Below are 22,889 nucleotides of genomic sequence, written 5' to 3' on the forward strand. Positions count from 1 at the left end.
AGCGACACTAATAAGTCAAACATTTGCATTCTTTTTTTTCTATTACCTTCATATTTATCCTTTAGATGAAAAGAAATCTATATCATTACAATAAGAGTGAAGCTTTTAGTCACATTTTAGTGGCGTGTTAATAATTAGTCCATTCTTGCCCTTTATGCTTCTGAGTGCTGTATATTTTTCAGTTACGCTTTCAGAGCCTGTTGTTAGGCGAGAATTGAGTTTTCTCTCGAACAAGCATTCTATAATAACAAAAAACCATGTGCTTCAGACCAATGCTGTTAGATGTATTGATTCTCACTCAAAAGCATGTCAATTTTAGCTTCAAATGGCTGCTTTGAAAAGATTTCTCAACAACAAGACTAGTGATGGAGAGGCTTCATGTAGTAGTAGCACATTGGGACAAATGCAATTGAATGGCTTTTCAATCGTGTTTTTAGTGCTAGTGATGTTGATACAGCACTTGAAGTACAGGCAAATGAATATATCTTTATTGTCTAAAATGTATGGCAAAAAGTTTAACGTAAAACCACTAGGTAGTACGTTTCATTCAGGGGTGGACTGGGACAAAAATTACATTATTAGTGAACACCATGTAGAAGCCGTTATTAAGTCAGTGATGTCCAACATGTGGCTTTTTTTGTCTTAATTTTAATCATTATTTCACCAGAAATCCTTATAAGGGAGAAACTTTTTGACCCCTTTTTACCGATTTCCTTCGTCCCACTTTTCAAAAAGTTCTGACTCATTTTTTAGACTTGAGCTAACTTTTGCCAATAAAAATCCCTTCTTTTTGAGACTTTTGTCCTAATAAGGTAACTTTTGCCAAATAAATACCACTTGTTTCCTTTTTTTCCTTACATTTTGCCTCTTTTTGTTCCACATTTTGCATCTTTTCATTATTGTTTGCCACACTTTGCCCATTTAAGCTACTTTTTGCCATTACATACCACCTGTTTCTTCTTTATTTATCACTTTTCACTCTTTTCTTGCCACGTTTTTGCCACTTTTAGATCATTTTTGGCCACCAGTCACCATCTGCCTCCACTCACTCATCAAAAAAAAAAAAAAAACATAGCTGACCGGACCGGCCCACTTCAGGTCGACGGCCCACTGGGTATGCCAGATGGCCATTCCACCCCTGGTTACATTTAATCTGGTTGGTCGGCTATGATGTGATCATTTCATTTTTTGTTGTTTCACAATGTCCGTTGATCATTTTAAAACAAAAAATAATAATTTACGAAATAACAGTTGGGTGTAGAAATGTAACTAAGGACTTTACTTATTTCCAAAATATACTTAAGTATAACTAAATTTACAGATTTTGAAATTTGCACAAAAAAGTACAAGTACCCGTAAAAGCAACTCAATTACAGGTAACGTAAGTACTTGTAATCCGTTACTTTAACCTCTGTTAATAATTTAGAACTGGAACAAGAGATGAAATAACAATTTTCATCTATCAGAGGTAAACCATAGTCACTCTTCCACTAAACTACACATCTGCCCAAATACAAAACAGTTTCCGTTCTCTGTGCTGATTGCTTCTTCTATGCATTACATTTCTATAAATGTATATTATTTTTGTAGAAGTTCCAATGCAAACAGCAGAAATGCAGGGTCTGCCTCCTATTTGGATGTGATGACAGTAATAATATGTATGTCTTTCCTATGTGCTGTCTTCTCAGTGAACTAGTTTTTCCTGTCATCTCAACACATAATTTCATTGACCAGCTGTTTGTTTCATAATAGCACAGAGCAGGCTTTGAGTGAGTGATTCAATGAAAGGCTGCATCACATTGGAACGGTGGTTAGCAGCAAATTGGCATCATCACAGAAAAAAAAATGATTCTGGTGTGCTTCCCAGAATGGACATGAACACATGCTGTTTGGTATTTTAATTATTCCCAATGTGTTCAAGGTTGAGTGGAATGCGATGGACTGCTCAGTCGCACTGGTTTAAAATCAACGCGGTTTGACCCATACTTAGCATTCCCTAAGCCCCGCCTCCTTTTTTCATAAGCTTTCAAAGCATTCACAATCCCAATTTTATATATGTATTTCAGATTCAAATGAGAAAAAAAACATTCTATATATTTTCATGCAAAGCACAGAAAACCTTTCTCTTGTAATCTTCAATAGCCCAATAACCTGTTGTGACATTTAGGTGTGAGGATCGGTGGGTGCTTTTGAGGATGGTTACTCTTGTAAATGTCATACTGCGAGTGAAGCAAATTATAGAAACTACGATAAAAATTGACCTATGTGTTGTTTGTGCCAAACAGGCACTTAAGTGGAGCTCAGAAGAATGAATACTGTTACCTTCTGTCTGTGGCAGACATTGTGATGTTTGTGCATGTTCTCTGAAATTAAATGTGTCGCTGCAGATTTCTTGCTTTCGTGCAAGAGTTTCAAAAAGCAGGACAGAAGAGAGTGGGATTGGTAAAATAGAATTATCCAAGCTTTAGCATAAAACTCAGTGAAGACAAAACAAAGAATATAGACATTATTGTAAAATGGGAAAACATGAGACTTCACTGAAATTTACAAATTTAAGTTATGTTATTTTTTACTGGTCGTTGAGGTCACATCAAAACTAGTCACGGTGAAGTATTTCTTAAATTTCCAGTAATGTGAATGTGTTGTTTTTAGAGATAGAAAGTGCAAAACAGTCCAACTGGAAGACTATTCGAGGTAAACTTTACTAGTAGGAATGAGAGGTGATCTAGAAGCTGCTTACAAGGAACGCATGCTTGTGGAGGTCGACATATTTGACAAACTATGACGTAGTGATTACCAAAGGAAGTGCTACATTCGCATAACTTCAACTGGTTTTATGGGGTTAAAGGCATCTGATGGTGTACACTTCCTCCTTTTACGGTGTCTTCCTTGTTCAGCTGGAAGGCGTCAAGGCGGTAAGATTGTAGTAATAGTGGCAACTAAATGCTGTGTCCATCTGCATTTTCAAAGTCCTATTTTTGGTCAATGTAACGTCAAAATCCATTGGCCGCAATATTTCTGCTTTTCTTAGGAATAACGTCAAAGCATCTCTAAGGAACACGATGATACGACAAATGGTGATGCCAACATATAAAGGGATATTTGAAGACTAAGGCTGTACTCTGTACAATGCACAACAACCTCAATGAGTATATACTGTCTACTATATACTATTAGTATGATTAGGAAGATGACTGTTCTCTCTGTTTACTCACAAGTTTCCCAAGATGCATTTCAAACCTACAACGCCAAAAACCTGAAGCACACAGAGGCTAAATATCTTTGTTAATTTGCCACATTGGAAAGTTCTGAAAGCATTTTAAGCGAGAAAGTTAGCAAGTAGAATATTGACCCGCCATTGTGTTACTGACAAAACTACTGGTTAACTTCCAAACAAGAGCCTTACTTACAAAAGCTTGGAAAAATAATTGAAGACAAGAAGAGATGCTTTTGTTTTGAAAAGGGGATGTTTGATTTTTAGCTTGAAGCCGGTCCCAGGTCGATTCTACGTTCGGCTCGCAATGCATCATGGGACGGTTGATTATGACTAGTGTGCCCACCATGTATACTTAAAAAATGTCCAGATATAGTAAACATCCAGGTATTTCTTGCGTACTATCTAATGTGAACGCACTACATACTCATTTTGACGTCAGACCAAGCATGAGCAGTACGTTAGTATGCCATTTCGAACACAGCCCAAAAGTTGCATACAAATAGCTTTGAAGCCATTTATTACTCAAATTTGTTACAAAGTTTTGATATTCAGGTTTAGAACAGGCATCTAATTCGTACTCTTATTCGTGCGATGGGTTTCCGCTATATGTTTGAAATGAAAATTAAATCAGTGTCCTTATTGGTTCATCTTTTTGTGGGTATCTGCCCTGCGATTAACTGGTTACCTCTGATAACATCTGATTTCACTCTTATTACCAGGATGCTAAAGATATTCTGTGACCTTTTCTAAAATAAGCATATACGAATGAACAGCTTTTAGTATCTCCATTGTTCAATATATTTTTCAGAAGTATTACTTACTTTACAACATATCCCACAGAGCTCAATTATAGCTGAGAAATTAATTTAGATGAAAACAAATAACACTCTGCAGCTCTACCGCATCCAACTGAGCCTACAGTAAAAAGGGACAATGGTTTGATTGTGACTAAAATACATGAAGGAAATTTAAAAAAAAAAAAAATACACCTGAAAACCCGACAGGAGCATCAACCAAAGCCCATCACAGTCGCCTATCTCACACAATAAAAGTGTGAAATATTTCATTTCCAGTTGTTCCATGAAGCTAATGGATTTTCTTTATGGTGTCTGTAGCACAATTCTCAGGCTGTGTCATTACATTTCCCCCCAAAGTGAGACTTACAATGGTTGTCATGCAGCACAAAAGCTTTTGGTTCATAGAAATAATCAGAACCAACGTCGCCGTCACCGTCTGGATCTGATTTTTCAGTCTGGGCTCCCAGCAGGTGGAATGGGAATGGAGAACCACGTACGAGCCTGCAGAAACATAATCCTGCAGTAAATTCAACCGTTGGCTCAGCTCTGCTCTACATATTTCAAGGTATTTCTGTGACTTTGGTCTGTGTCGCCGCGTAAACACTGAATAAACTAATCTGTTTATTTCCAGGGTTGGGGTCAATTATAACTGTAATCACGTAATTGATAATTAATTACAATTTTGGCATAATTATATTTGAAATTGTAATTGAAAAAATCTGTTTGAAATGTAATTGAAAAAATCTGTTTGAAATGTAATTGAGTTTAGGTAATTTACTATGTAGTTGTAAATTAAGTTAATTTACTAAGTAAGTTGAAAGTTCTATGGAATTTCATGAAAATTCCACAAAAAACTATTCATTACAATTTAATGAAATACAAAACTGTGGAGCCATGTTACAGTTCTAAGGCATACATACATTAAAATGTGTTTCATATCAACTTTTCTCACTACCTGTCAGTTCTCTTGAGGATCATTTTACCACTAAAAAAAATTGAAATCGAGGGGTGTACTGATCCACACCAAAAATATTAATGCCAATATTTTCATGGATAAGGAAGCCTAACAAGGTAACCAAGAGATGAAAAAAAAAATTGGATGATAGATAATATTTTTTACTGTATTTTACAGCTGATTTACATGTCCAGTATTATGCTATTTTTTACACATCTCCATTTGTTCTAAAAACCCCAACAACATAGTATTTGAGGTTTATTTTCCCAAACTTGCTGTTTTCTGGAGTTTTAACCTTTTGAAAAGTCATTTTCAAGATGCTTCTAAAAACAGGCTGTTTTGGGGCCTTCATGCATATGCATGAGTGGGTGTGTCTGTAGACGCAGATTTCATGCCACAGCTGATCACCATAGCGATTTTCTTTTACTATCCACACACTTGTTTTTTTGTTTTCAGCTAAAAAACTGCACATTACAGTAAAACACATGGCTATTTAAGAAGCTATTGTGTGTGTGTGCATGTGTGCGTGCGTGCGTGCGCGCGGTTGCGTGCGTGCGTGTCAGCTGTTTCAAACACCACTCACTAGAATGTTAAGCTGCTAAGTCACTGTTTTGTCATCTTCACCATTTCTAACCACAGGAATAGCCCATTTGAGGTGATACTCATTTGTTTTGTCCAACTGCTGCGTCGCACTGGGTCACAAACACGTCAGATCTTGTCAAAAGCGATACAAGTCGATGTAACGGCTACTAAAAATGGAACCGATTGTGAGCGATCACACTGCGCTTCAGATTATCGTTATACTGGATTATCATACTGAACATAAATATATTAACTGTGGATAAAGGGACTAGTTAAGGGAGTGGGCTCGTCCATCATTGTGGGATGTTGATCAGTCCCTTATGTTAACCCTAACTGCTCCCTGGGTGCTACACCGTGGCTGCTCACTGCTCCTTGGGGAGGGGTTAAATGTAGAGAAAACATGTTGTGCAGTGTATGTTTTACCTGTGAGGTAGTTTGAGAGGGAGGAGCTGAAATTTTTATAGAGTAGGAGGTGCCAGGATTGTTAGGAGGAGGAGTTTCCACGATGTGACATCACAATGCGAGAAAAATCCAACTTGCCCGTTTGGAACTGACTTTTTACAAAATGTGAAATAACAAAGGAGGGAGGAAACAGAACTTTTTCAACTTTGACCCTCTGAATCACTGTAGCAAAACCATTATAAAGTGATATTTTCATAATACCGCACCTTCAGGACATGGGTCAAAACTGACCCGTTATCATAAGAGATGCTAACAGAAAACTAATATAAGAGGAAGGTTAAGTTTTATTGGCTCATTTATTTCAGGCTTGGTAATTAATTGTAATTGAACTTTAGTAATTCAGAGCGTAATTGTAATTAACTTTCAGGGGAAAATAATAAATGTAATTTTAATTGTAATTGGAAAAAATACAGCTCACTGTAATTATAACTGAGTTGTAACTGAACATGGATAATTTAAGATGTAATTGTAATTGAGAAATGTAATTAACCCAAACCCTGGCTGTTTCATTAGGAGCATCGAGTACCTTCCGTAATCAGCCCAGATTATTCCCAGGGCTTCCCACTGGTGTAACTGCAGGGCAAAGCTGCTAATTAGAGACCTACATAAATGATTTAAAAGTCAGAAAATTATGCAAAAAATAACACTAATGATTGCTGTAATATGGAAATCAAGGTATTAATGCACTGTTGCTGTTAGAGCTGCCTGACTAATAAGTGGCACTGTGAATAAAAGTTTCCTTTTCGAAAGAAAAAAAAGAATACAGACATGTCGTAATGCAATGTGGGTCACATCTATTGTAAAGGCCATGTGAAAGTCAATTATTCATTCCTTTTAAAGCAAGAAAAAGTTTTACAGCTTTCATATTTTAATTCTGGCAAGCGCTCTGTGGTGTTGTAAAAATCTGATTTTATAGAAGCTCAGGGGAGATCACATTTGGGTGTTACAGCCATTCAAGGACAGCAGAGGACAGCTGTCAACACTTTTTACTTTTAAAAAGAACTGGGGACATTCTAAATGTAGGAATGAAATAATTAACAAGTAGTAATAGAAGTAATTAACATTTTTCTAGATTCTTGTCAATTATACACATCGACGCCTCTGATCTTATCAAGCAAATAACTCTTGAAGTCTTCCACATCCATCTTCATCCAAGTGTCTCCTTTCCCCTCTGGTCAGACTTAGTTAAACACCAGGGAATGAATTTTCACATAAGGTCAAATATGAGATATCTACGACTGAATTATTGATGTGCTCTTGCTTGCCCTCCATAGTGGCTTCACTTAGAGAGAAGTATTTTATAGAGAGGTAGTTCACACAAACTTTTACAGGGATTGATGTCGTTAATTTGCTACAGGAGGGACAAAATTTGATTGTCACTTCAGAGAAGTAACAGTTGCTATTGCGAATGGGTGTTTGTGGGGGTTTATTTTTGGTTGTTGTATTAAAACTGGGGTACTCAATTTATTTTCTTTAATTAATAAAACAATTCTTATTAGCATCATATAGTATATCATAAAAGTAATCATTTCTGAAAAAATCGTACGTCTGTGTGCTGTCTGTGCCTTATAATTAAGTATTTTAGTTATTAAGACCCAAGAAAACACAATCTTGGCGGCCACCGCCTCCAGCTCCAATCACAGGCTTTAGAGAAAGGAGGGGTGAGCAGAGCCCACAATGGAGCCTTCTCATTGGCTGCCGTGATACATAGTGAAGCGCGAGCACGGTGCAAACTTGTTTTCAGTCTTGGACTAACTTTGGACGCGCAAGTGTCTGTTTTCCTTCTAGGCAGCTATTGTTTCATTTTCATATATTTTGCGTGCATTCTTTTCCATGGCGACGTGTTTGACAGGTAATGCACGTTCAGCCCTCGTGCGCGATTTTGTGCACTTCCGTGAGAGGAGGAGATTGGGAGGGATTATCAGAGTGGAGGACAGGATTTACGGTTCAAATTCAGCCATGCTCCTCTGTCATGGTTCAAAAATCAGGTAGTGCAGGTTTAATTGTGTGGGGGTTCAGTTGTACAATCTTATTTTTTTTTTTTTTTTCTGTGTAGTTTCAAATGGTTGAGTGCGTATTGGTTCACAGTTCCCTGATTGCCTTACCTCCATTGCCTCCACTGCCTTTCACTTGAATGCTTGACTACCTCCTCACTCAGTGTGCCCGACACTTCAAATCCAGGTCAGGGGTTTTATTAGTTTTCCATTTTTTGTAATATTTTTCTTTTATTGGTTAGCTACCTTTTGTTGTCCTTGTTAGTTGTTGTTTTCATCCCCTCAATGTACTGTATTGTGGGTTTGTTTGAGGTGTTTTTGAATCTGTGACTGATATCAACCTTGTTTTCTTAATCCTAATCCTGCTTTAACCTGCCCTAATCCTTCATTATTCCCCACATCACCTTTGGGTCACCAGATGTAAAAGTACATTTTAGACCAATATGGTATTTACAGGGCCGATGCTGATAATTAAGCATCGTGTTAGTTCAGGCAGGCACGGCAGCAGTGGCAGCTGGTGAAAAATATTCTAGGTGGGGCTGTACCACATAAAGACAGTTTCAGTAACCATCCCGATACAACTGAACAGAAACGGCAGGATATCAGTGCTTTGTGAAATAATCATTATTTAATGCCAATATTAATAACTTGAGGCATTTTTGCACAACATATTGCACAAACACAATTTTGGCAATAAATGATTTAACTTGCTACACGTTTTTTAACTTTTTATATACAGCTGAGCACATGCAATAGTGCATTTAGTGGTAAATCAATAACGCAATCTTTATGTTCTAAATATTTTAAGAAATTAATATTGGAATAGAAAAATACTGTACAGTAGTTTATGATAAAGCTAAATGTTACTAATGTAATCAGAACTGTAACAGGTAATTTTTCAATTAGCAGGTCAAGAAAAATACAATCTGCAACAATTTTGATAATTTCAACACTTGAATGAACAATCCAGAAAATGATGAGCCGATTACACATACAATAATATAAGCAAACACACACTATTTAGACAAATAACTGCAATACGTTGCTGGATGACGTATTGTGCTAAGGTCAACTTTATACAAAGGAAAATCTGGTCAAGGCAATCAATGTGTGACAGACAGTACGATCTGTTGAAGAATACTTTATAAGAATATGAAATTGGCCAGGACAAAAATGATGGTACCCTTAAATCACCTGACAGCAGTGATTGGCTCAACAACAACATTGTGCAACAAAATATCAAGTTAAGATTGAGTTATGGGTACCATCTCAGATAAATGTTTCATATCCCTTACTCCTGTAACAGTCCATGCCTTGTCCATGGACTGCATCCAGCTACCCAAGCCTTCATGCTGTACCAAGTACAAGAGAAGCCTCTTGTATACATTTTCCTTTTCTTGCTGGCTTGTTGGCTTATTTTGATGTTAGGCTGATCTGGGCCTCGCTGTTTTATTTGAAGTTTTTCCACCATTGTTCTCAAATGGATTTTGGAGAAGAGCTCATATAGTTTTCCTGTCAGCGTCGTGACTGTCGTCCATCATTGTCATTGTCCTCATTAGCAAACTCCCACAGTCACACTTGGCTTAGGGCGATGTACTATCACCCTTTGGGCATCAGTTTTGACAACGCTGATTGCTGAGTCGTTCGAGCAGGAATTTATCCAGAGGTGAGCAGGAAACAATTTTCCCCAAAAATTAAATGGTAAATAGACTTGATTTTATATAGCGCTTTATCACCACACTGACGCAGTCTTAAAGCGCTTTACATATCAGCTCATTCACCCAATCACTCTCACATTCACACACCAGTGGGACAGGACTGCCATGCAAGGTGCTAGTCGACCACTGGGAGCAAATTAGAGTTCAGTGTCTTGCCCAAGGACACTTCGACAAATAGTCAGGTACTGGGATCGACCCCCAACCTCTCGATCAGAAGACGACCCTCTACCACCTGAGCCACGGTCGCCCATTAGAATTTATATCTTGTATATGACATGTTAATGCAAATTTATTTCATATTATTTATTAAAAATCAAAAACACTGAGGAGGGCGGCGCCCGAGCACCCTCTCTTGGCCAACCGCCACTGCACGGAAGTCAAGCTAGTCCAGCCCCTTCATCTGTCAGTAGCTGTTAACAACTGACAGCATACATCCCCTACTCAGTTAGTCATCCAACTAATCATGTTCTATACTTCCCATTGGTTAGTGTTGGTCTCAGCGCTGCATTTAAACCACAGCAACACGCTTACTTCCGCACGCTTCGTCTGCAAACGCCTCGCAACCCAGCTCAGCTCCTCCTCTTCTTCTAATTAAACACTGTCTTTTATTACCATCGAAACATCTGTGCTTCTGTTCCAGGGGGTCCTGCTGACCGCTCTCTCTGCTTATGCTTCTCCATGTAGCTCATGAAAAATCGAATGGGAGCTCCTTTCGCTTCGAGCTTTTTACGCAGATGCTGGAAAGGGCAGAGAAGTCCCAGATCAGAGTCAAATCTAAAATGCATGCTAAATAAAGCTATTTCACTAAAGTGATCCTGACGGAACTAATATAGGTAAAAGAAGAAGAAATGCGATGTATCGGCCGATGTATGATATACTGGCTAATGTATGAAAAAAGAACATTTATATATTTAACGTGAACATGAATTCTTATAATATGCAAAATATAAATCAAGACAAAGAAGAAAAAACCCTACAGGATTAAAATAAGAACCTTTCATTAGTATCACTACATATAAAGACTGTAAAGCACATGTGTCAAACTCATGGCCCAGTGGCCAAATCCGGCCCTTTGGAGCATCCAATTCGGCCCGCAGGAGAAAGTGAAAAATGATAAGGAATTTTGTTATTATTTATTTGACAGGGACATTGCACAACAAATGTCTTGCACAGACCAGATATAGCTACAAGCTAATTGTCATCTGTAATCCCTGGGCAGAGGCAAAGTGACAGCAGGTTTATACAGTGGACAATGAGCATTCTTACTTAAGAGTCCACTCACAATTTAAAAAACAGATAAAGCACTGGCAAAAGGATCTCCTCAACAAACATTCAAATGCAATATTTACAGTATTTACAATTGCAATTACAATTATTTTGTTTTTAAAAAATGTACCTTCTTACATTTTTAATAATACCCTGATTAACCAGTTTTGTGCTAATGATCACAAGTCTGACCGTCTTTCAACCACTTCTTTAGGTTAAAGCTGATTTCTGAGAGGACGTCTCGATGTCCCGCCCTCAACAGCTCCAGTTCCTCCCCCTGCCTCTGCAATCTACCAGAAGCCACGCCTTTACTTTTCTGCAAGCGCATCGCGGAACATAACAAGGTCGCATTGGGTCGCATTGATATAGGTCTATGGGTCAGGTAAGAGCCGGGGATGCTTTCGGATAACGTTTTATTTAATCAATGCATGTAACGCACCGCATTTAACGTTCAGTAACGAAAACGGAATTGTAACGGCATAAAAAGTAATTAGTTAGATTACCCCGTTACTGAAAAACAAACGCCGTTACTTTAAATGCCGTTATTCCAAACACTGAAGACTAGTTAGGTGTTTTTTCGCATTTCAAAAGAATCATACATAAACATAGATTTCTCAGGAACTCCTGATATCAGTTTTAAGTTTAAACTGTTGCAAGGTGCTATTCTCTCGAACAGTTAATGGCAATGAGTTCCACATCCGTGCAGCTTTCACAGAGAAGCAATTCTGTCTAAAGGTACAGGACCTAAAGTTCACATAACTGTTTCCTCTGGAGGAGGCTTGCGTTGTTCTAAGTCCTGCCTCTACACAAGATTTCACATTTCTCAGGGGCTGTGGGGCCAAATCATGAAGAATTTTAAACACTAACACTAAACTGACATTAGAAAACAGAATGAAATTTTCAAACATTAATAATTCATATTTCTTCACAGTGTGACCAGTAGTGGTATCAAACAGTTTTTTTTATCTTATATTTTGAGTGCCTGTTTGTACAAGCTTTGGAGCAGCTGTGACACAGTGTTGGTTGATAGAGACCAAGTTGTGATGCAATATGTGAGATGTGAAAATATCATTGCATGCTTGGCTGCATCTGTGCTCTGTTGAGGGCAAATTTATCTGAATTGCGATAAATTAAATTACGACAGTGCTCTGTCCAACACTATGCCCAAATACTTGACAGACTCTGCTTCTAGAATTCTTGTTCCTTTTACAATAATTTCCGACGCAGAGTAAGATGTATTCCTTGTTGAGAAAAACATGCTAACAGTTTTGCTAATATTTAGTGTCAAGCATAATTGCACCATCCAATCTGAATTTTTTTCCCATTGCTCCCTGGAGCACAGCACAACATGAATCAATGTGTTAATGAAACTCGATAATATTTGCAGGTGCTCACAGTTTGCTGACAATTTTTTGTCTTTTGTGTATAGCTTCTGTGTTCACTGCAGAGGAAGGGCATCTGATACAGTAACAAACCACAGAATGCAACTTTGCTGTCAAATAGTATGCTTGTTTATTTTATGAAACTAAAAGAGGTAAGTGCATTCTTTACCTATAATTATAGAATTAAAGATTAAGATTTTAAATGTGGTGATGCCTGTCTTTGGGTCTCAATCTCTCTGCCGTAAACATTTGAGAACCGATGCTTTAATGTTTCGTCGGCATTATTTGTAACACTGCATTTGTGATCAAAAACAGTTCATATTTAGACTATTTATAAGCTATGGAAATAATACATCCATGCAGTGAGGTGCACCTGGGTGAGGAAAAGGAAAAGCAACAATCATCCTAGTGTGTGCTAATGCTCATTTACGCCCTACACTTGTTTTCTTTACACCGGTGTTTGATTACAATTGCTGTTAAAGCTTTGAACCTAGAACCTTATTCATAGCAACTTGTAGCCATGCTGTGTCTTTTCTGTGGTTGCTTGATTGAAAGCTTGAAAAATCAATTTGGACCATATTTTTCCAACCGGCTCAGGGTTTGTCAAACAGACAACAGAGAGAAATATAAAAAACACATCCATGTTTTTTTTTTTTTTTCCTTACCTCTGAGCGTGGCCAGCTGAGTCCTGTGGTGAGAGAAACAGTCAATGAATCACGCTCAACCTTGAATTACTTCCCTGACATCCTCAGAGCAATTTCCTCTCCTCCAGCTCTGCTTCGGCTGCTGTCCAGTCTGGGAGCCAAACATCAAAGTAATTGGTCAACAATGGTCAAAAAAAGAGAGGAAAACATCAGCGGGTACGAGAAGATGAAAAAAAAAAAAGCGATGAAAGCCAAGTAGATTTTGTAATAAACATTTACTGACAAATTATGATGAAAGTTCAACCACTTTCCTTAAATTACTTTAATGATATTTTTGTAGCCCAAAATTTATCTCCAGGCTTTCATTGATTTTTAACATATTTTAAAACACTTTACTCACTTCTTTCTCCTAAAATCGTCCATCAAAGCAAACTGATGCTGATTCTCTTTCAGACACAAACTAACAGCAAACCACATATTTATATGTTTTAAACATAATAAACGTAAAATGTAAAAAGTTAAGAATAATGATGATAATAATAATACTAGCGTTTTCATTTCCTGAAGAAAATGCAAGTGAAGATGCAGGTGCTGGCCCCCGTCACGTTAACATTAGCTTAGCATTATCATTACCCTAGCATTAGCATTAACCTAGTGTTGGCATTATCCTAGCATTAGCCTAGCATGAGCATTAGCCTAGCATGAGCATTAGCCTAGCATGAGCATTAGCCTAGCATTCGCCTAGCAATAGCATTAACCTAGCATTAGTGCTAACCTAGCAATAGCATTAACTTAGCATTAGTATTTGCCTAGCAATAGCATTAACCTAGCATTAGCATTATACTTGCATTAGCATCAGACTAGCATAACATGAGACTAGCATTGGCATTAACCAAGCATTAGCTAAGCATTAACTTAATGATAGCTGAACTTTAGCAATAAGGTTGAACAAGTTGATGCCTCCTGGCATCCTCATTAATAAAAATAACAATTAATTTAATCTAAAAGCCATCCAAGGACACTTTGCAATAAAAACAAAATAATAAAAAAGTGTAATACATTATAAAGCAGAATAATAATTTAAAAAAAAGAAAAATACACATACTATACTAAATACATATACTGTGTACTGGGTATACAGTATATAATGCAAACAATTCATAATGGTGTCAAACTGTCCCTTCGTAGAACTACTATTCAGCATTTAGTGTAAGGCAATAAGCACAATTGTTTCATTGAATAGCATTCTGCTAGAAAAGAGGCTTTCAGAGAGTCAGAATTGTCCTGGTTGTGCCAGACTGTCACGGTGCAGCACAGCTTTGCCAGTTCATTGTCACTGTAAAGTCCTTGGACTGGGGAAGAGGACCCAAAGAAAACAAATCCAGATTGAATCTGAACTTCACCAAACTCAAAGTAGATGTGTGCAATGCTGGAGCTCAGGTGCCTGTTTAGAATGATTAAGGGCAGCTGTGGCTACAATAGTAGCTTACCATCACTAAGTGTGGAATGACAGAATAATTCTTTAATTCTGTAAAGCTCTTTGAGTGTTTATGATAGGGTGCTATATAAAATCCAACGCTTTATTATTATTATTATTATTATTATTATTATTATTATTATTATTATTATTATTATTATTATTATTATATCTGTTCCTTTAATTTGCCTTTTAAAAAAGGAACAATCCAAGGTAATGTTGTGCAACGTGTCAGTGCTATAGTGATCATATTGTATTGTTTGTAAATACTAGGGGTGGGACGATACGCTGAGTTCACTATACAATATATTATAGATGGTTGTGGGCTCATGATTATATATATTTTTTCATTATTTAATATTGCAATATATTGTCGCACAATATCTTGTTCATGTGTAATATTATTACAACAGTTAGCTCCAACCAAGTAATTTGATTGGATAACAGACATTCCAAGAGTGCTGACAGAAAACAGGCTCAGATGCCCACACCAAAAGTATTAATAACAATATTTTCATTGATTAGGAAGCTTAACAATGTACCCAAGAGAAAACTGACTTGTTATCAAAAGAGATGCTAACAGAAAGCTAACACAAGAAGACGGTCACATTTTGTGGGGTTAATTATTATTAAAGGCTCATTAAATGTGATTAATTGTAATTTAATTTTAGTAATTGAGAACGTAATTGTAATTCACTTTCATAGAAAAATAATCAAGAGGTAAATACAAGTATAGACAAGGAAAAAAAAAAATATGTATATATATATATATATATATATGTTGATTTAAAGAAGGCTTTTGATACTATTGATCATAAGGTACTAATATCCAAAATGGAGAAATGGGGGTGTTCCTAGGAGGAGTCAGGCGAAGCAACACTCCAGGCAATTCCTTAATGAGGGAATGACATAGTAACATGATATACAGTAAATCTTGAAAAAGTTGTTTTCACATAACACCCCTAACTGGTTCGGCAGGAATAAATCTCTGAATGTAAGTACCGGAAAACAAACCATATGTTATTTGGAAATAACTAATTTTTCTGTACATCTCTGCCTCATGACTGTTAGAGGTCTCCAGCGTTCTCCCACTACTTCCCTTTCCATCAGAACGTCTCAGACAGTTCAGAACCTCAATGGAGGCAGGTCGTTCCTTCCGGTCCATCAGCATCGAGCTCAGACGTTCCTTCAGTTTCACTAGTTCTCGCTCCTTCCTCTTGGACTCATGACTGAACTGAGACGTTCGACTGGAAATTACGTTCTTCAGCTTTAGAACCTCCTCCTTCTCAGTCTTTAGACAGTTCTGCAGGGTCCTGATCTTCAGGTGAAGCTGACGTTCCGTCTCATGGAGACCAGCCTTCTCCCTCAGAGACAGCTCCAGCTGGTCCTGTTCCATGCTCTTCTTCGTGTGTTTCTGTGAGAAACTCTGCTTACGGCCATACCGCTCTGATCAAGCCCGATCTCGTCTGATCTCGGATTCTAAGCAAAGCTGGTCTGAGTGAGTGTGAATGTATATGTGTGCGTTATCGTCGTGGCGGCTCCCCCTTCACTAGCTGACGGGGCTACTCCGTCACACCTTCCTCCCTCTCCCCAAGGTTGCCAAGGTTGGGCAACCTGGAAAGGTAGTCCGCCACAACGTTGTTTATGCCCTTGCGATGACGGACCTCGAATTTGAAAGGCTGTAAGGACAGATACCACCTTGTCAGCCTACTGTTGTGGTCCTTCATGCTGTTAATCCAGGAGAGTGCGCGGTGATCCGTTTCAAGGACAAACTCTCGCCCAAGGAGATAGTAACGGAGACTCTCTAGTGCCCATTTGATGGCCAGACCCTCTTGTTCTACCACCGAGTATCTGTCCTCTCGAGGTAAAAGCTTCCTGCTCAGGTAGAGAATGGGCCGCTCCTCTCCTGGATCACCTTGAGCCAGGACCGCACCAAGGCCAACTCCAGAAGCGTCAACCTGCACTACGAAACCCTTGGTGAAATCTGGACTTTGGAGGACTGGAGACGAACACAAGCACTCCTTCAAAGTCCGGAAAGCTGTCTCGCATTGTTCTGTCCAGACCACCGGATTCCTTTGGTCTTTTGCAGTTAGTGCGGTGAGTGGAGAAGCAATGGTGGCGAACTGTGGCACGAAGCGTCTGTACCACCCAGCAAGACCCAAGAAAGCCCTCACCTCCTTCTTTGTTCTCGGTCTGGGACAGTTCCGCAGTGCCTCCACCTTGTCGACTTGGGGTCGCACCTGACCTTGACCCAGTTGATAACCCAGGTAGCGCACCTCTTCTCGGGCCCACTCACATTTCTTGAGATTGAGTTTAAGCCCTGCGGCCTGGATCTTCCCCAAGACTTTCGTCAGATGGACCAAATGCTCCTCCCATGTCCGACTGTAGATTACAACGTCATCCAAGTACGCCGCACTACACTCTTCGCACCCTTGCAGCACCTTGTCCATGAGCCGTTGGAAAGTGGCGGGTGCTCCGTGTAGACCAAACGGCATGACGGTAAACTGGAAGAGCCCTGCTGGAGTACGGAAGGCAGTATAAGGTCGGCTGGCCGAATCCAAAGGCACCTGCCAATACCCTTTGCACAGGTCGAGAGTAGTGATGAAGGTCGCTGACCCAATCCGTTCCAACAGCTCGTCAATCCTGGGCATGGGGTAGGCATCGAACTCTGATACAGCGTTAAGCTTGCGAAAGTCAATGCCTATTCGTAGTGTACCATCCTTCTTATACACTATCACGACTGGACTGCACCATTCAGAGTTAGATGGCTCGATGACTCCAAGCTGCAGCATTGTCTCTATCTCAACCTTCAGCTGCTCCACCAACTTCTGAGGGATGCGATAGGGCCGCTGACCACATGGCTGAGAGTCCTTCAGTCGGATAGTGTGCTCAATCAACAAAGTTTTTCCTGGCTTGGCAGAGAACAGAGAGGGTAAATCATCAAACAGCTGCCGGAGCTGGGTACCCAGTTCAGCAGTGAGGTGGGAGAGATAAGGTCGGTTCCCAACTTCAGCGACAAGGCCAACATCTAGATCCTCCTCTTCTTCCACTGCTTGGACCAGGAGGGCAGCATTAGGAACTGGAACAGCAGGATCTTTCCACTCTTTCAGCAGGTTGATATGATATGTTTGTTTGGCCTTCTTCTTTTCAGGGTGATGGATCTCGTAGGTGACAGGCCCCATACGCCGTGTTATGACATATGGGCCCTGCCACTTGGCCAAAAGCTTGCAGTTCGAGGAGGGAAGTAACAGCAGTACCCTCTGTCCCGGCTCAAAGCTCCGGTTCCGAGCTTGTCTGTCGTACAACCTCTTTTGTTTCTCCTGGGCCTCCCGCAGGTTCTCAGCAGCCTCCTCCTGATACTGAGCCAGCCGGTCCCTCATCTGGAGTACAAACTGCACGACCCCTTGTTCGCTGGCTTTGGACTTTGAGGATGTCCACATGAAGTTGAGCAAGTCCAATGGGCCCTGGACATCCCACCCATACAACAGTTCAAAGGGTGAGAAGCCCGTCGAGGCCTGGGGCACCTCACGGTAAGCAAACAACAGGAACGGGAGCCAGCGATCCCAATCCTTCCCGGAGTCATCAACAAACTTCTGGAGCATTTTCTTTAGAGTCTGATTAAACCGCTCCACTAACCCATCTGTCTGTGGATGGTAGGGTGTAGTTTTGAGAGCGGTAATGCCCAGTTGCTGGTGGAACAGTTGGAGTAGTCGGGAAGTGAAGTTTGTTCCTTGATCCGTCAATATCTCTTCCGGTATTCCGACACGAGAGAAGAGCTGAATTAGAGCCCTGAGCACACCTGAAGCGGTGATAGTCCGTAGAGGGAATGCCTCGGGAAACCGGGTGGCGTAGTCACACACGACCAGGATGTATTGATGACCTCGGCCGCTCCGGGGCAATGGACCAACGATATTCATGGCAATCCGTCGGAATGGTTCTGCGATGATGGGAAGCGGTTGGAGTAGCGCCCTGTCAGATTTGTGAGGAGAACCAGTTAGCTGGCAGGTAGGACATGTGCGACAGTAAGTTTGTATGTCAGTGTACATGCCCGGCCAAAAAAATCGAGTGCTTATTCGTAGGTATGTTTTGTGCCGACCGAGATGTCCGGCCCAGGGCAGGGTGTGCGCGAGTCGCATCACTAACTGTCGGCAACTAGCGGGAATAACTAAACGTTTGCAACCATCATTACAAGCATACAGAACATCATTTTCGATCACAAACTGTTCTTTCCCCGAAAAGGAAGGGTGTGTGCTGGTCACCACCTTCTCAAATAAACATTTTAGTGAAACATCCTGTCTCTGCAAATTGGCAATATTATCAGGTACTTCCCACAGCCCATCAACAGTTAAGTCCTTGGTATCATGCACAGTACACCCCAACCCTTTCTCAAAACGCCTCTGCCGCCGGGATTTGCGTAGTCCCTTGGTCCCTCCCTCGCACAGACTACCATCCAAGTCAGGCAGAGGTTGGAGACCAGCAACTTTGGCTTGAGTCCGGGTAACGACAGGACACACCACATTCCCCATGACCAACCCCCTAGAGTCACTTCCGGGCCCCGGCAAGAGGTCCATTAGCAGAGGGAAATCCGTTCCCAGGATTAAGTCCTTTGGCAGATTGTCGACTACTGCCACAGTCATGAGATACTGTTGCCCCTCGATCTCAACAGAGACCTCTGTTTTGGGGTAAACATGACAATCCCCGTGAACACAAACAATGTCTGTCTTGGAATGATAGTCTATATTGCTGACAGGAACAAAACTCCTTTTGATCAGGGAGATGAAGCTCCCACTGTCAAGCAGTGCTATAGCCTGCTGACCATTCACCAAAACTAGTCTCTCAGTTCTTAGTGTAAGTTGACTTCCCCCTTGCTCATTCTCAACACGAGGAGCATAACACGCTCCCGTAAGTTTAGTTTTACGCATTGGACACACTGACGCCTTATGTCCCAGCTGCTGGCAGTAAAAACAAATTAAGGTCTTACCCGGTCCTGGCTGTTACGGGGTAGAGCTGGCAGTACCTCTAGCATCCTGGCTGAATTCACCTTGGCGATGTCGTGGTGGTCCAGGCGGTGGAGCTGGACGATGGCCGGGACTGGAGAAGCGATTGGGACCTCGATGGGCATTCTGGTATTGCAGGGCCAATCTTGCAGTGGTGATACCATCCTCAGGTTCATGCTCCTTCACCCAGGTCCTGACTTCCGTCGGTAGAACCCCAAGCAGCTGCTCCATGATGATCAGCTCCCCAATCGCGTCTTTGGACAGTTGATCTGGACGAATCCAACGCCGGTAGAGTCCTTTAAGCCGATGATACGTCTCCGTAGGTGTCTCCCCATATGGCACCGTGGCTACCCGGAACCGCTGGCGGTACGTCTCTGGAGAAATGTCAAACTTGGTGAGCAGTGCGTTCTTTATGCAGGTATAGCTATGTGCTTCCTCATCATCCATGGCAGAATATGCCTCGAGCGCTTTCCCAGCAAGAAGTGGGACCAGCCGGCATGCCCATTCTGACTCTGGCCATCTCCAAGTTTTTGCGATCCGCTCGAACCGTAACAGATAATTTTCAATGTCTTCGTCGCGATGATAGGGTGGAATCTTAGGATCATTAAACTGCCTCCAGTCTGGTCTTTGTCCACCTTCCCCCTCACGGTTGTCGTTAAACGAAGTAGCTTCTGGCTCTTTCCCCAGGTAGTAACCAGGCTGCACTACCACTCTCGTGCCACCAGGGGTTGGTAGCCCCCTCATAGGAGGACTACTGGATATCTCCGTCACAGCAGATGCCTGGGACAGCCGTCGTGGCGGCGGAGACCTCTGCGGTGGTAGCTGTAGTGGTGACGTGCGCTGGTCTGGAATGGCCGCCCTCAGCCCACGAAGCTCCCCCAGCAGGCCCTCCTCTCTCCTCTCTTGTCCGTCCAGGAATGCCTTCAGTATCGATACCAGCTCAGCGATGGGTTGTTTGGTAGAAGCTTCATCTTCCCTTTCCAGTGACCCAATTTCTTCCTCCTCCTCCTGTTTCCGTTGTTGACCTTTACGCCTCCTTCGACTAGCCATATCCCACTTCTGACACCAATTGTAGTGGGTTCGATACAAGAAAATGATATGGCTTAGTCAGCTTCGTGTTCTGGTGAATTTATTGTGCAGGTCCGCCCAAAAGTGCAAACAAAAAAAATGACTTTGCCAAAACCAGATCCACGTGCACTTCTTTCTATAATAATTACAATATTTACAATATTCACAATATTTACAACCTGCTTCGTCCTTGCCAAGCGTTTGTACCTTCCATGTACTCAGCTCCCCCTTCAAGCACACACTGCCCATCTGTCATGTTGAAGGCCCTTTATATAGCCTGAGGCCCCGCCCCCAACACAATGAAAATAAAGAAAACCAACAGTTTCTCTACACACAGAAACGAAATCACAAGATAAGTATTTTTAACAAACGACAAAAAGAACTAACCACAATAATATATTTACTAATGACTCTCACATTCCCCAAAAGAGAAAATAAAATACTTCAGTATTGAAACCGTAAAGTCACCTGACATCCCGTGACGTCACTCATGCGCGCCCTGCATATGACGCAATATAATGCGGAAGACGTATTCACTCAGGTTGGCTGGGTAAGTGTATGACTGAGTGGCATATACCGGTGGAATGTTTGCAACTTGGAGAAACTGTGGATGGGAAAGGAGTTGAGCAGCGACCAAGTGTGCACCCATGGCGGCTGCGGTGGCTGATGACACGAACCCTGAGGACCGTGGTAAACGGATGAAGCGGTAAGGAAAAGCTGGTCTGAGTGAGTGTGAATGTATATGTGTGCGTTATCGTCGTGGCGGCTCCCCCTTCACTAGCTGACGGGGCTACTCCGTCACAATGTCGGGAAGATGGAGCTCAATCAGGGAATTATTGAAAGGGTTTATGAAACCCAGGTTTTGGATAGTTTGATTGACCACAACCTTTGCTGGAAACCATACATAGGATATTTGTGTTAAAAAATGTCAAGGAGTATAGGAATAAATAATAGAACAAAGTATTTACTACCGAAAAAAGCTTTACATACACTTTACTGCTCAATAATCCTATCCTAAACCTATCTTATGGCGTTGAAGTCTGGGGCAATACATTTAAATCAAATCTACAAGAGATCTGCTCATTACGAAAAATAATTATAAGGGTCATCAATCATGCGGGTTATAGAGACCACACAGTCAGACACAGTTGTGCTGGGTTGTAAACAACCCCCCACTTCTGTTCCTCATTGCATAACCCATCATACTGCCCACACTGCTTCACACCATTTACACTGATGTCCACCCCATATATCATTACGTGCGACCAGTACAAGATGAAACCTTGTCTGTAGTGGTAGCATTTCAGAGCATGGAGGATGCCGTAAGACGTTTAATGTTAACCCAACCACAAAGAACGAGTGTATCATGTTTTTTCCTGCAGTCTGTGCCTTCTCCTTGCCCTCCGAGGGCTCTCTTTTGTGTTTCAGGTGTCTTGATGCTGGAGCTGGAGGTTCCTGATCAATGGTTCGCTGCTCAACTAGTGTGAAACACTCGGATGGACGATCCTTCTATCCTATTCTGTTTGCCCTTCTGTTCACTAACCCAACCAGTCGACACAGATGGCTGCCACCTCTGAACCTGGTCCCGCTGGAGATTTCTTCCTATAAAAAAGAGGGAGTTTTTTTCTTCCCACTGTCACTAAATGCTTGTTCATGTGGATCTTGTTGGGTTCTTTCTTTCTTTCTATGGACTCTATATTTTTTTTTTAATTCTTCAATTTTCTGATTCAGTTTCTGTTAAGACGGTGTTTATAGTTCACAAAACTGTGTCACTATACGAACTACCAAATAATCTACAAAAACTGTTCAAAGCAAGAAATAATGGTTACAATTTAAGGGGAGAACTGAACTTTATTCATCCAAAAGTCCACTCAACTTCAAAAACCTTGTGCACTTCTGAAAGATACATTTGTTTAATTTGTGTTAAATCTATTTCATGTTTGGTTTTTCGTTGTATAGTGATGACAACACATGTATTCCATTGTTTTGTTTTTATTGTTTTGATGTTGATTTTGACATAAGTTTGAGACAAAGAAATAAATAATGAAAGAAAGAATTGTAATTATTAGGATAAATGTAATTGAACCCAACCCAACCAGCTAAATAGTGCAAAATTACACATACATAATGCATTTTATGTTCTATTCAAAAGCGCAAGCAAGTCAGGCTAAATGCAGTACGTTTAAAGAAAGAAAACTAGCCTTTGCCATGACAGAGACATTGATGTAAAGGCTAGGCTGCTATCAGCTCGTGTCCTTTATCACTACCCGTCACGGTGGCTGTTCTCTTCCCATCATCCCTCAGTCAATGGATGTCATTTAGCCAAATGT

This window comes from Gouania willdenowi, chromosome 17 (assembly GCF_900634775.1).
Source record: "Gouania willdenowi chromosome 17, fGouWil2.1, whole genome shotgun sequence".
NCBI classification, from domain to species: domain Eukaryota; kingdom Metazoa; phylum Chordata; class Actinopteri; order Blenniiformes; family Gobiesocidae; genus Gouania; species Gouania willdenowi.